At 37.6% G+C, this 13,082-nt stretch overlaps 1 long non-coding RNA gene across 1 annotated transcript; it reads right to left on the bottom strand.

Moving 5' to 3' along the window:
• Nucleotides 1–253: 253 nt before the first annotated feature.
• Nucleotides 254–1,542, bottom strand: LOC136362008 (uncharacterized). The gene is made up of 2 exons (XR_010743722.1): nt 1,453–1,542; nt 254–362 (listed from the first exon to the last, which is right to left on the bottom strand). It is a non-coding gene; the product is annotated as an uncharacterized lncRNA (long non-coding RNA).
• Nucleotides 1,543–13,082: the final 11,540 nt, after the last annotated feature.

Raw genomic sequence — 13,082 nt, 5'->3', positions numbered from 1 at the left:
TACATTCACATGTGTCTTTCAATATCATTATTTAGCTACAATAAAGTTGAGGTTGATTTATTTATTTACATGGCATTTAGTAGCAATCTACAAACAATAGGAGCAGAAAAAATAGGTTTTCTCCAACCCCGCCTGTTATTGTGGAATTGATTTATTTTTGGAGTAGAGCTCCATTAAGAAAGATAAGTTTTCTAGCAAGCTATTCAAAATGCAGCAAAATATTAAAGAATAATCAGGAAAGGGAAGAAAAAAATTGCTTTGTGCACTTTCATTATTTATTAACCTGAGTTGGCACTTACTTTTATACACAGAGTTACACACCCCGGAATGCTCTATGCTCTTAAATTGTACTTTTATCAGCCCTAAAAAGATAGGAAAAAAAATACTAAGGTCAACAATCATGTACACACCAACATAAAGCTTATCAGCTTCTATTTATTCTTACAGTTCTTTCACAATACGTCATTAACACCAAGGTTGTACCAACTACCTTGAATATTTAACTGATTTAAAAAATTGCATGTTAGTCCACAAGATATTGCTGGTGTCTGATTGAATCTCAAATAAGATTAGATATTATTTGGGGAGGGGGAAGAATGTTAAGGTGAAAGGAAAGCACAAAACTTCAACAAAACGTAATGCTAATGTCAGCAGCTGAATTCCAAGCTAAAAAGCAACATTCCTCTAGACATGCTGTTGCATTTTGTGTCATTTCTTCATGAACCAGGACTGTTACAAAGTGATATGTTAAAGGCATCTATCCCTGTTTTCAGGTACAAGGCCTTCCTTAGTGACAGAAATAGGATGTCCACTTAAAAAACCATTCCTTAAAGGACTGCTAAAAGCTGGTACAAGATAAAATATTTCCAGGCCTGGAAGCTCCTTAGCTTCCAGCCCTGCCAGGAGGCACAGCACATCACCTCAGGGTGACAGGGACCCTTTGGGAGGGAGTCCATCTGGACACCTGCTCAGGGACCTGCAGCCCTGCCAGCCCTGACGCAGAGGCAGCTGCAGCTCTCGGAAGGCTGGGCCACCTGCCAAGTGGATGGGCAGAAAGCTGGCAGGCAACCAGAGAGTCTCTGGCAAAAAATTGACAAGCTTGACTTCCACAAGATTTCTCTTTTAAAACATGAGAATGCTACTTTCTCTTCACAGCAAAACACTAAATAGCTTATGTTAGGAAGTGCATTTTGTACAAGTCCATTTTCTTCCTCCAAAAATACATGTTGAGTAAAATTTAACTTGATGGTTTGTGGTGAAGTTCAGATAAAACCAAACATTAAGGAATAGATGCTTAATTAGAAAAACGAGTATTGAAATAAATAGAACCATACGATTTACTTGGTATGTCTGTGTCATTTGTTGCTTGAGTAGTGCAATCCAGGGCACTGTAAAAATTCTGCAATTAGTTCCAAGAAACACAGAAGTATCATAGGCAATGTATCTGCTTACCAGTGGCACTTCCTCAGGCAGACCAGGGCCACAGGCAGGCAGATATTGACTGGAACAAAGGGTTAAAATATAACTCTCCCAAGTTTTTGTTGACTTGGCCAGAAATAGTAAAAGCATAATGTGGTTTCCTGATATAGCTCAGTATGAAGTTGTGTCAGCACAATTTTTAATCTGTGTCTTAGACATAAATTAGCACATATTAATGTTAATGGAGTTACATTGCTTATTGTGTCTGAGCTATAACCTTCAGCTTGGGTTGTGAAGTTTGCTTACATGTTGAGAAGAGCAGGAAAATCTACAGCCCTCCTACTGCCAAATAGCATAATAATTAAGTAATTAATCAGCAACTGCTTAGCTCTTGGACTAGCTAAGTTAAAGAATTCTACCAGCTACATTTTTGAGGATTGAAGGCAAAGTCTGCACTGATGCATCCAATATTCCTTCTGCACTTGTGTCAGTGCTTTAGACTCTGTCAGGGTGGCTGGCAAGCCCCAACCCAAGTTCATATTATTCAATATTCACATGCTGTTTTACAGTCAGGAGTTCAAAATAAGGAATGCGGACAGAGTTGTCCCTTGTGAGTACTTACATCTCACTGAATTTGGTTTTCAGTATTCCCCCTTCAGCTTTAAACAAATGCAGGTTTCATGCACCCAGGTAAGTATTATTTAGCCTGATGCCTATCACTTCGGAGGGAAAAGAACTTTATGCCATGTTACATTCCTTCAGCTCTTATAAGTGTGAGAACCAGTTTCAGCTGTTGTGTGCACTTGAACTTCTGCTTCTTTTTATGCAGGAACCTAAACAATCTGTTAAGGAAGGCAGGAATCACCGTAGCAGAGAACCACTGTCCCATTCTGTCCTTTGACAGGAAGGAAATACCAGTGTCCATGGTATCCTTTTGCAGCCAGAAATTTCTGTTGTACCAGTAAAAGACTTCTGAGAGAAAATATCTGGCAAAAGACAACAGAAAGTGCAAAGTCTTGTCTCAAAGTTTCCATTTTATATATTGCATTATTTAACTTCCTTGATCAAGGAAGGTGGTGAAGTTCAAATCTTTTTCCTTGAGAGCCAGCAGGAATAGAGGTAGTCAGTACACAGTTTAATGTGCTGCTGTCTCGTGCATCTCCAGTTCATCAGGACAAACTGTGCATTCCCTGTAGGGCTTCCACTGTGATGAATCTTGTATGTTTGGCTGCCCTCCTAACAATACCTAGCAGGATCCAGCATACATGCTTATACACTATTAGAATATAACAATTTTATAAATGTGGAAAAGAGACATTTTCTGAAGTCAATTAGTAGAGCTAGAAAAAACTATATCAAACAGGATGGACTGCACTGCAGACCACTTGTATAAATTAAAGCCTTTTTTTCAGAAAAGGACACCTTTATTTCATGAATTGATATTAAGCTGAATTTCTTTTTCCACCTTGTATGTTCTTGGTCATGGGCCTTTTTCAGGAGACAAAGCAAATGCTGATCCTGTATGGGCTGTAAGGCAAAACAGTTGCTAGTCAGAACTGGGGTATTGAGAGCACTTGGCCAACCCATCTTCATAAAAGGTTTAAGTACCTCCAGACTGTACCACATCTGTCAAAGCAGCAGCAAATACAACATAAAATGTAGAGCAGGCCCAATTTTTAGTGTGTCAGTAGAATCAGCCTGCAGTTATTTTTAACTGCCTTGGAAAGCTTAGCAGGCAGATACAGTTAATCCTTTAAAGGATTTGCAGGTATTCATAGCTTAATAAGTAAGTATAGTGGATTTAGCCAACAGGAGATTGCAGACAGTCAAAAACAACCTTTACATGCTCACATTAAGAAAATAAAAAGAACAGTTTCTTTTATATAGTTCTTTCCTGACAATCACCCTCAATTGTCAAGTATGTGCGAGAATCCCAGAAAGTGAAGTATGAAATAAAAACGTTAGTCATTAACGTTAACATGTGTGATATTTAAGTTATCAGAAAGCAGTGAATTTCTGTTGTCTTCTATTTCCATTATCCTACAAGTGCTTTGAAAAAGCAGAACTGCATTGTGAAAACAAATTAAAAATACATCTACTTATGTAATAAATAAATAATAAAACTAAAGAATTCATTTTAGTAGGAAGAAAAAAGGCCAAATTATTTTTAAAGGTCATAATTTTTATTGCTTGTATTCTTTTTCAGGAGTCACTGACTTAGGCTCAGCTGATAGATGTGAGCCTTCAATATATTCATAAACAATGTGGAAAAAACTACACATAATAAGACAAAGGAAAAAAAATCAGATGACACAAAACTATTAGGCTGAGGAAATCTAGGACTGGCTATGAAAAGCTTTGGAGGTGGTTCAATACTGAATGGGTGATAAAATGCCAGAGGCTATTCAGTGTCATTAAGTGCAATGCACATCAAGAAGGGATGAGAAAATACACATATATGTGTGTATATTTATATATGGGATGTTAGTATTACCAGGAAAGAAATCAGAAAATATCTGGTGCTTAAAGAAACAAACACACCTGGGATTTATTTAAAAATTAGCAGAGAAAAACCATGAAAAATCTGCCCTGTAAACACTCAGGCCACAAACACATCATGAATATTATATGGAGCTTTAGTCATTCCATTATCAGAAAGGTTCTGATAGAATTAGAAAAAATATCTAAAGAATATGAGAGTGATGTATTAAGTAATGAACTTTATTCAAAAGATGACCTGGTAATAGTGATTCACTAGTTTTCACAATATAAATATTGGAAGGTGTGCTTTTTTTTTGTAATAATAAACTAAACAATTTTATTATATAATGTGAGGCACTGTATATGAATCAGAAAAATCATGACTTCATTGATTCAGCAGTTCTATTCAGTAGGTCAGCAGTAACTGTCAAACAAAAGAGTGTCACAGTCATCGAAGGCCTGAAGAGCATGATGGAAAAATCACTGTAAGCATGACTGCCTCCAGACATTTTTTCCATAAGTATCTGCTTACTAAGTTAGGTAGACTTTTCATCTGGCTGAATTCAGCAGTCCTCAGGTCCTCATGACTAGAATGACTGAAATAATGATGTGTATTGTTTGGCATATTATTAGAAGAAATTTGGCCAAGAGCTCACTGCTTCTATCACAGCTACTTAAAAAGAATCATGATAAAACAAAATTGCTTCATTAACTGTCCAACTGAAGCAGCCTAATTCCCTACACATTTTTAAGGTCATATACTCTGGCCACCAGACAAACCACTGCTTTCACACCTCAACTGTGTTCACTGAAATAGAGTTGATGTATACATAGATAAGTGATACGTGAAAGATAAGAGCAGAATAATACTCCACAAGGTTATAATTAGGACCCTGCGCTTCCCAGATGATTCAATAGTGGGATGTACTGTTGACTCTGATGCCTGAACAGAATTGTGAGACTTCAGAACATAAAACTAGAAGGGAACTCCTGAATCACTGCAAGTACTCAGCTGTTACATTTGCAATTGTATCAGTTCATTTATTTCAGAAACTGACCAAAGTCCCTTCTGTAACTACTCAATCGCATGGCAGTCTCAAAGTGTCTCTCCCCTGACAGAAAATTCTGTTTCATTTTTAGAGTCAGGGTATTCCTAGTGAGCTGATGACTTACACTCTTCTACTAACAGTTCCTTGGCTTAAAGAAAGCTTTACCTCTGTGATGGTACATTCAGAGAAGGAAATTATATCATCTGTTAATACTCATTTAGCTTGGCTCATTGAAGCAAGCTCTTTTACAGCACATCTCTCCTGCCATGGTATGCAATGTGAAGAGGTCCCAGCTGGCTGTGACACCAGGCCTGTCAGAGCAGACAGTGCAAACATTCCACACCCACATGCCCCTGGTCCCAAAGGCTGTGCAGATAGGTTGGCACACTCCTTTTAGGCCAGTGTCCGCTGTCACTGAGACAGTCAGGCTTCCTCAGCATGTATTCAGAGCCAAACTAACGTGGCAGCACTAATCCACTTCTGGAAATAGTATAATGGTGGTTAGATCAATTATTTATATACTATATTTCACTGCGTAGTGTAATTATGCTCCTAGTTTCCCACTGTACACTTCCAATGCCATGGATCACTAAGCACTTTCTCCTCACTGGCTATGTACTGATTTGCCTTTCTGGAAGACAGAATTTCCATGGAACAGACTCCAGTTTTTCCATACATCTCAAAGTCTGTGATAATCTTTTACATACAAGCAGAAAAGATTTTCAGCATTTGCAGTAAGGGCTTTGCTGGAATGCTGAGCCCTGCAAGTCACTACAATGACTCTGAAGTTTATTGACAATTCTATTTTGAGAATGACGTCACTTCTTATCACTTTGGGAGAAGCATCTTAATACAGGAGTGACAGATAACTGACATCACCATCACCAAGTTCCTAAGAGATGCCTGAGAATGGAAGAAATGCAGTTAAAACAGCAGGAAATCAAGACTGACAAAACACTTGACAATGGTTCTGCACTTTTTAAGAGCAGTCTATCTCACATGTTCCAATCTTTCCCCTGTACAATCCAATTTGCTTAGGTAACCTGGACATCTTTCACTCCTCATGGCTTCTCTGGCTCCATTCCACACTGCAGATTTGTTGCTGCAAGTCACTCCTACTAACAGACACTGCACAGAGAACACAGTTTCAGGAAGTCTACCACTTATCTCACCAAATGCTTCACTGTCATATCAGCACGTTTCCTGAATTCAGGAAGGCCAGGGGTCCAGGAGTGGGAATGAGAGAAACTGCTTAGGCACTGGATTCTATCCTGACACAAGCATGAAGGAAAGATCAGCACAAAGACCAACATAAACCTCATAAAACCAAACCAACCAACCAACACCCCACAAAACCCCCAAAAAACCAAACCAAAAAAATCCTCCACAACAATAACAACAAAACCCACCACCAAAAAAAAAAAAAAAAAAAAAAAAAAAAAAAAAAAAAAAAAAAGGATTTGAGGACATAAAGGGGCTCCAAAACACAGGGATACCATAAGAGCTTTATCCCACAGTGAATAAAACAGTAGCATGGAATCACATCGTGGGGAAAAGACCTCCAAGATCACTGAGTTCAACCATTTACCTAACATTGACAACACTAAATCATGTCCCCAAGTGTCACATCATCAGAAGCTCCAGCACCTTAATGGTCCAGAGTGACTTGATGGGTGGAAGAATGAGAAGCATCCATGTTTTATAGATGGGTAAGAAAGGGGCTGTGAAAGACAAAGTAACTTAAGAGAAAGGACACACTGAAAAACATTTAAAATGAAGATTTTTATTTTTTTAAAGTGTGTGGCCTTCTGCAGAAATTTAGGTTTAGTTATTGAATATCACCACATAATAGCTATGTATGCATATTTATTCTTTCAAAAGCTAGCAAAATACTACTGAAGTTAAATATACAGCTTATATGTATTTACCCCAATTTGAAACATACAATCTTAACCTTACAGTAATTTATACTCTAACATAAATTTTGAGAGTTTGTAACACATATCTCAAATCAGACTATGTCATTAGAGAGATCTGTGTTTGCTTAGCAGAGGAAGCAGGACAGTGGTGCTTCTTCATTCCCTTTCTGCCATCCTAATGTCCTATTTCCACCGCACATGGCCTTTGTGTTCCTCACACATTGAAGAAATGAATGAATATGAGGAAATAGCCTGCAGGAAACAGTCTGTGTTTGACTATCCTTTTATGCCCATTTTGCTTTGTGGCAATACCTCTGGCTTAATAGGGGTTTCACTTGACTTAGTCCAAGTCAAGTGAAGAATCAGCTCATATACCTACCAACATGGCCTTAACATTCCTGACTAACCTTCTGAATGCCTGTCCAAAGGTAAAACAAAGCAACTGGACATTTCAGATGCAATCTGAATGTAATGTGATGTGAGCCAGACAAATGCTTCAACTCATCTTGATCTCTTTCCAAACTATAAAACACTGCATTAATAAATATCAATACTCATTTCAAAATCTTCAGAGTACTTGGCTAAAATACTTTGATTGTAGTCACACAGTCCATTGCTAGCAAATTTTCATCTGAAAATTAGATGCTGCGTTGGCAGTTTGCAAAGAATTTAGAGGAAAAAAAACCCCAAACACAGGAAGCCCTAATGACAAACAGAATGCTGGACAAGTATAAAGTTTTTTGGGGAAAAAAACCCCACCCTGATTTTCTTAGAAAACACGTAATGTTGAATAAATCAAGAATTTTTCTTTCCTTACTTTTCCTTGGTACTTTTACTTACTCAGGTATATTTGCTGGGAATCAGTTTCATAGAACAGTACTTCCCCAAATTAACATTTGATCCTTTTTCTTTATTCTGTCAAGCTTCTTACCAAAGTAATGAGAAATTGTTTTTATGGTACACGAGATGAAAGATTTATTCCTTTATTATGAGTAAATAAATTAAAAAAAAATCAGTTAATCCTCAACTACATCCATAGATGTACAGGGATTAAGAACCAAGCAGAGGCCTTTCCCTTGTGGCATCACTGAGTGAAGGGCAGGGATAAGAACCTGGGAGGGTGCCATGAACAGGACAAGGATGGAGGATCTGTTCCTGTGGGGATTTTTCTCTCCTCCCACACATTAAAGGGAGAGATGCATATAAAGTATGCACAGTGCTTATTTCAACCAGTCAGGCAAAGGGCCACGATGGCTCTGTCCCATTGCTCTGTTTTATCTCAAGGACAGCTACAAATGCCTTGTGCTGAGATGTGATATTCTCCCCTCATGCCATGGTATCCCTCTCCCTAGTCTTCAAATGTTGCCTTATGTGTTAAAAATGTCTCAACATGTATTCTTGGCACTCTGCAGGCAGTTCTGCTTGTTGTTTTGTGCATCACATCTTTTAATACAACATAAGGATAGATCTCACCAGGACTTAAATAAAAGCCAAAAAACCGCAAAACAATCAGGCCTCCTTCCATGCTAAAGAACCTTCATAATTCTGCTTACTGAATATATTATTTTTTAGGTTTGCTTTCAAGTGAGAACTCTCAACTCTTAATGGCAATATTTTGCCTCTTATCATATTAATAACCTTTTTTTGGTTTTCTGTTAGACATCTTAAAACATTTTAAAGCTATTCTAAGGCAGTTCCTCATATGGTCAATTTTTGTTTATTTTCTGTTTGGGTTTTTCTACCAATTCACAGAGAGTACAGTACAGGTTAGTCATACATTCATAACTTGATTATACTAACCAAACTCATCCATTTATGCAGTTCTGAGGATTAGGATGATTTTATTGAATCACTCAGGCAATTTTATTGAAAAGTACCTCATCCTCACCAAAGATACCATTCACAGCAAGAATAATACGGAAAAGAATATCCTCTTCCAATATATGAAACAACATACCACTTAGCTAAAATTGTGATTTCTAACCTAGTAGTTTAAGGAAGTGCACATATGTATTTTTGAACTCTGTAGGGCTTCAAAGACTAGACTGTGAAAGAGAAAAAATTAGGAAATCACATGTATCACTCTTATTTTGCAGTAAATGGAAGATATCTTACCTTATGACTCCTACTGAGGACAGAGTGAACACGAAGTTCTTCATGGATACCTTGAGACAACAGGCATGAAGTAGCTGCCACACCACAAACACATGCCCTTCTTTGGTTTATGTTAGCCTATCGGGTATCCATGCCATCTGGCAACTAAAAAGCCACTATAAAGAAAACCACCGACTTGAGAAACAGCCATTCAGCTCACTGAGGTAAAGAACTCACTGAAAAGGCAGAATTGCTAATAAAACACAAGGAAGTACGTGTTGCTGACTGCCTCTACAGTAATCTGAAAAATTATTCATTCATATATATTTTTTCTGAATAAACAGTATTGTATCAAAGAACCAAAACAAACCAACCAACCAACCTCAGACATTTCTCTCTTGGAAGAAATTATCCTGCTCAAACCAATAGAACAATTGTATTTACACCACATAGCCCTGAAAGAGCTGAAAGTGCCTTAAGAGAATATATCCGGTCTCCCAATGGAAAACGAGGATACTCTTATCTTGGCTGATCAGACCCTCCATAGTTATCTTCTATGAATTCAGAGTAAGCACACATTTTTAATCATCAATGAGACATATAAAGCACATTTCAAATCCCACTGATTCCAAGTAAACTTAAGGATGCACTTAAACATATATTTAAGATGCTCTGGTAAAAATTCAGATTCAAGAAATCAATCATCATCTATGTGAAAAAAAAAAAACACCAGTTTTTGTCTCCTTTGCAGCAGACCATAATATACTGCTTCACAGTTAGCTAGTCCTGACCACCCTTCAAAATTTACAGTGCAGTATATAGAAAATAAATTTAGAAATAAGTGGTATATAGCTGCACGGTCTGCAGAGCTTGTATTACCAACCAGCACAAACCATAACTGGGTGAGTAACAAGATTTATACTTGGTCAAGTGAAAAATAGAAATGTGATACACAAAACTGGTCAGAGTCTAGTATTTCTTAGGAATAATTCCAGCAAGGCTCCTGAGACATGTTTATTATTCTTAAGTATTTTCTATACAGTTTATAGTAACAAATTTCAGCATACAGATTGAAATATTAATTCTGTGCTAAAGTAATCCATTTGCAAATTGTGCTATTGCAACTATTCAGGTAAGTCATACAGTATTTTTGTCATTTCTTCACAGAATAACTTGAATGTTGTAAAGAAGATCAGTAATTCACTTTCAAGATTGAGTTTCAGATGACCGGCTGTTAATATTACAAAAAAAGCCTCTTTCAAAAATCATTGCCAACTTCTTGAATGCTTTCTGAATATTAACTGCCCACAAATTCCAATCAGCAAATAATGACAAATCACCCTGTCTCTCTCCTTTAAAGGCTTAGTTTTATATTTTTGAATACATTACAGCCAAAGGCAACAAAACATCTTTTTGGAAATGTTACATATTCTGCTTCTTCACTGCTGCCTTTTCAAAGGGAAGCTTTTTGCACAGCAAACTATGAGTACGTATTGAGCACAATGACCTCTGTAATTTTGATTTCAACAACAAGGTCAACATTGTTAAGAAGCTGGTTTTGCCTTAGGGGCAGAAGTCTGTCTAAGAGCCTAAACTGGATGTTTTCAATGTAATTGAACTATAACAATTCATTTCCATAGGCTTATGAGAAAAATGCCTTCTAAATTTGCAACCAATTTTATAGCATTTGGCCACTGACAATGGATGCAGATAGGGAAGCTGGACCATTACTTTTTGAATTTCATACACTGCTAACTCAGACAAAAGTTTTTATGTGAAGAGAGACAGGCAACAAGCACAGCACAGTCAAAACACACCAGAAAGTGAAAAGGCACAGAATGTGAGAGACTCCGCTCTTGGGATCACCAGCCAGCTGTGCCCAGGAGATGTCTTTCCTTGTTGGTGCCTCCTTGGCCAGCACAGCACAGCTGACTTCCTCCCAGAATCTGCTCTTTGGCATCACCCCAGAGCAGCTCACAGAGGAGTGGAGAGCCTTGCCTGTATTACAAAGTTACATTATTTCACCAGTGAGCTGTTGCTGCAGTTTACTGTTGTGCATATGTGTAGTTAAGCTGTGGGCAGTGCTGTTTCCAGTTAGAACGGTTGTAACAATCATCAGCTGAAAAAAATTTTATTTCTCATCATAGTTGACAGATCTGTTTCTTTATTACCTTTGTATTGTACAGTCATACCTATCTCTGCAAGTGTAACAGCCACTGAGTATAACAGTATCAAATAAAAAAACTTTACCTTTACAACTTACCATTTGATAGTAGGGAAGACCTTATATTTAATGTCCTTGGCTAAATATCCACAGGTTGTGTGAGATAGGAGAAAATGAGGCTTTAATGTTTGCTAGGCATCATTAACAGCTGTTCCTGTTCACAGATACATTTTGGAAAATGCTACGTGGAGTGGTTTTCCCTATACATTCACAAGTTCATTTTGGCAAACAGAAACTAATTTCACAGGGTAGGAAAGGAAAAAATGTATTACTGATTTCCCCCTGCTTTTCCATGGTTGCTTCATTACAGCTTTCCTAAATTTCCTCTTCCTATCATGCTGTACAGCTAACTCTGTGAATAATTTAATTGAGATACTCTATCAGCACACTGCAGTTGATGAAGGCTTGATTCTCTCAACATTTTTGCTTCCATGCTGATTTTTTTGTAACCTAATCTGAGAGCATGATGACCAAGCATTTCCATTTTCACTTTCTCCTCTGCAGCTCCCGAGACAGAAATAACATGGAGAGGGGGCAGAATGGGAGTGGCGGGGGTGCTTTCTGCTAAAGGTAGAAAACACATCACACAACCATGATCAAAAGTTCATGTGTGACAATCTGCTACATGAATCCTTGGGGAATTGTAACTATACACATCCTTTCACAGGTACACAGCGAAATCGTCCACGACAAGAGGATGAGGCAGTGAGAGCCAGAAAAAGACTCTAAAATGAATGACTGTGAGGGGAAGGAGGAGGGGAGGAAAAAAAGAGGTGGCCTCTCTTTGACTGTGAATAATCCTTGATAGCTTTATAATTACCAGATTATTTTTTCACCAGATAGGAATATTAGCATCTTTAACAGTAAAAAAACAGGAAATTGCACCATCTTTTCTCACCATCAGTATGTTCCTAACTCAACACAAAGCAGTAAGCTTTTATTATCATACTTCCTTGTAGCCTTTTATTTCCTACCACTTTCACATATTTAAATATTACTTCTGTCATCTACATTCTAATTTCAAAAAAGTCCTAGGGTTATATTATTTACATACCTCAAGCAAATACTGTTCACATATAAACAATATTATAAGGAATGTAACTTAAAATAACAAGCAACATAAGCTAGTTTAAAACTCTCCTTACTTTCAGTGCCTCTGCAAGTGAAGTGTTTAAAGTTAATTCATCAAATTTCATCTATTTCTCTCTTTTTAATAAAGTTTCACAAAAATCTAAAACCCACGCACCAGGATAAATAGCAATCCATTTCTCATGTTTTAAGCAATGATATCCCTTTTGATTGAAGTAGGTGGCTGAAATTTGGACTCTTAGAAGTTGCTTCTGTTAGGAAATGCATTCCAGAATCTGTTTGGGCTCTTTGTGTGTTTTTCCCTTTATTTTTGAACATGAACTCAACCTGCAGCTGAGCTGATCTGTTTACTGTCACTGAAAATGCATTCCCATCCCACTCTTTCCAAATTCAAACTTTATCCTTCTTGTCCCCTTACTCTCTGGTCAATTCTGTTCCCTACCCTTTTGTATTGGCTCTGCTGCTTCTTAAACACTTTCCACAAGCTGATTCAGCTCATTAAATTAGCAGTGCTATTCAGCCACTTCAGCAATCAATTTTTCTGTATTTTTGTGATTTAAATCAGTTGACCCAACAGTGATGAAAACCAGAGATAACAGGTGAAGGCAGTTTACAGCAGGCCATAAGCAGGACTTAAAAGGTCATGCAGAAAGAGTTTTTTATTGTCAGCTTTTCACCAGCATTCCTCTATTCAGTGGTCCCTGTTTACTGGATAATGCATCAACATCAAAACTGTGCCAGTCTTCTGCACCTACATTCTGCCCATGACAAAATACTTCTGATCATTAACTGTGCATCTATTGTGAC

The sequence above is a fragment of the Sylvia atricapilla genome, chromosome 1, assembly GCF_009819655.1.
Source record: "Sylvia atricapilla isolate bSylAtr1 chromosome 1, bSylAtr1.pri, whole genome shotgun sequence".
NCBI classification, from domain to species: domain Eukaryota; kingdom Metazoa; phylum Chordata; class Aves; order Passeriformes; family Sylviidae; genus Sylvia; species Sylvia atricapilla.
The sequence above is the reverse complement of the archived record's forward strand: the minus strand, read 5'-3'. Positions and strand labels throughout refer to the sequence as shown.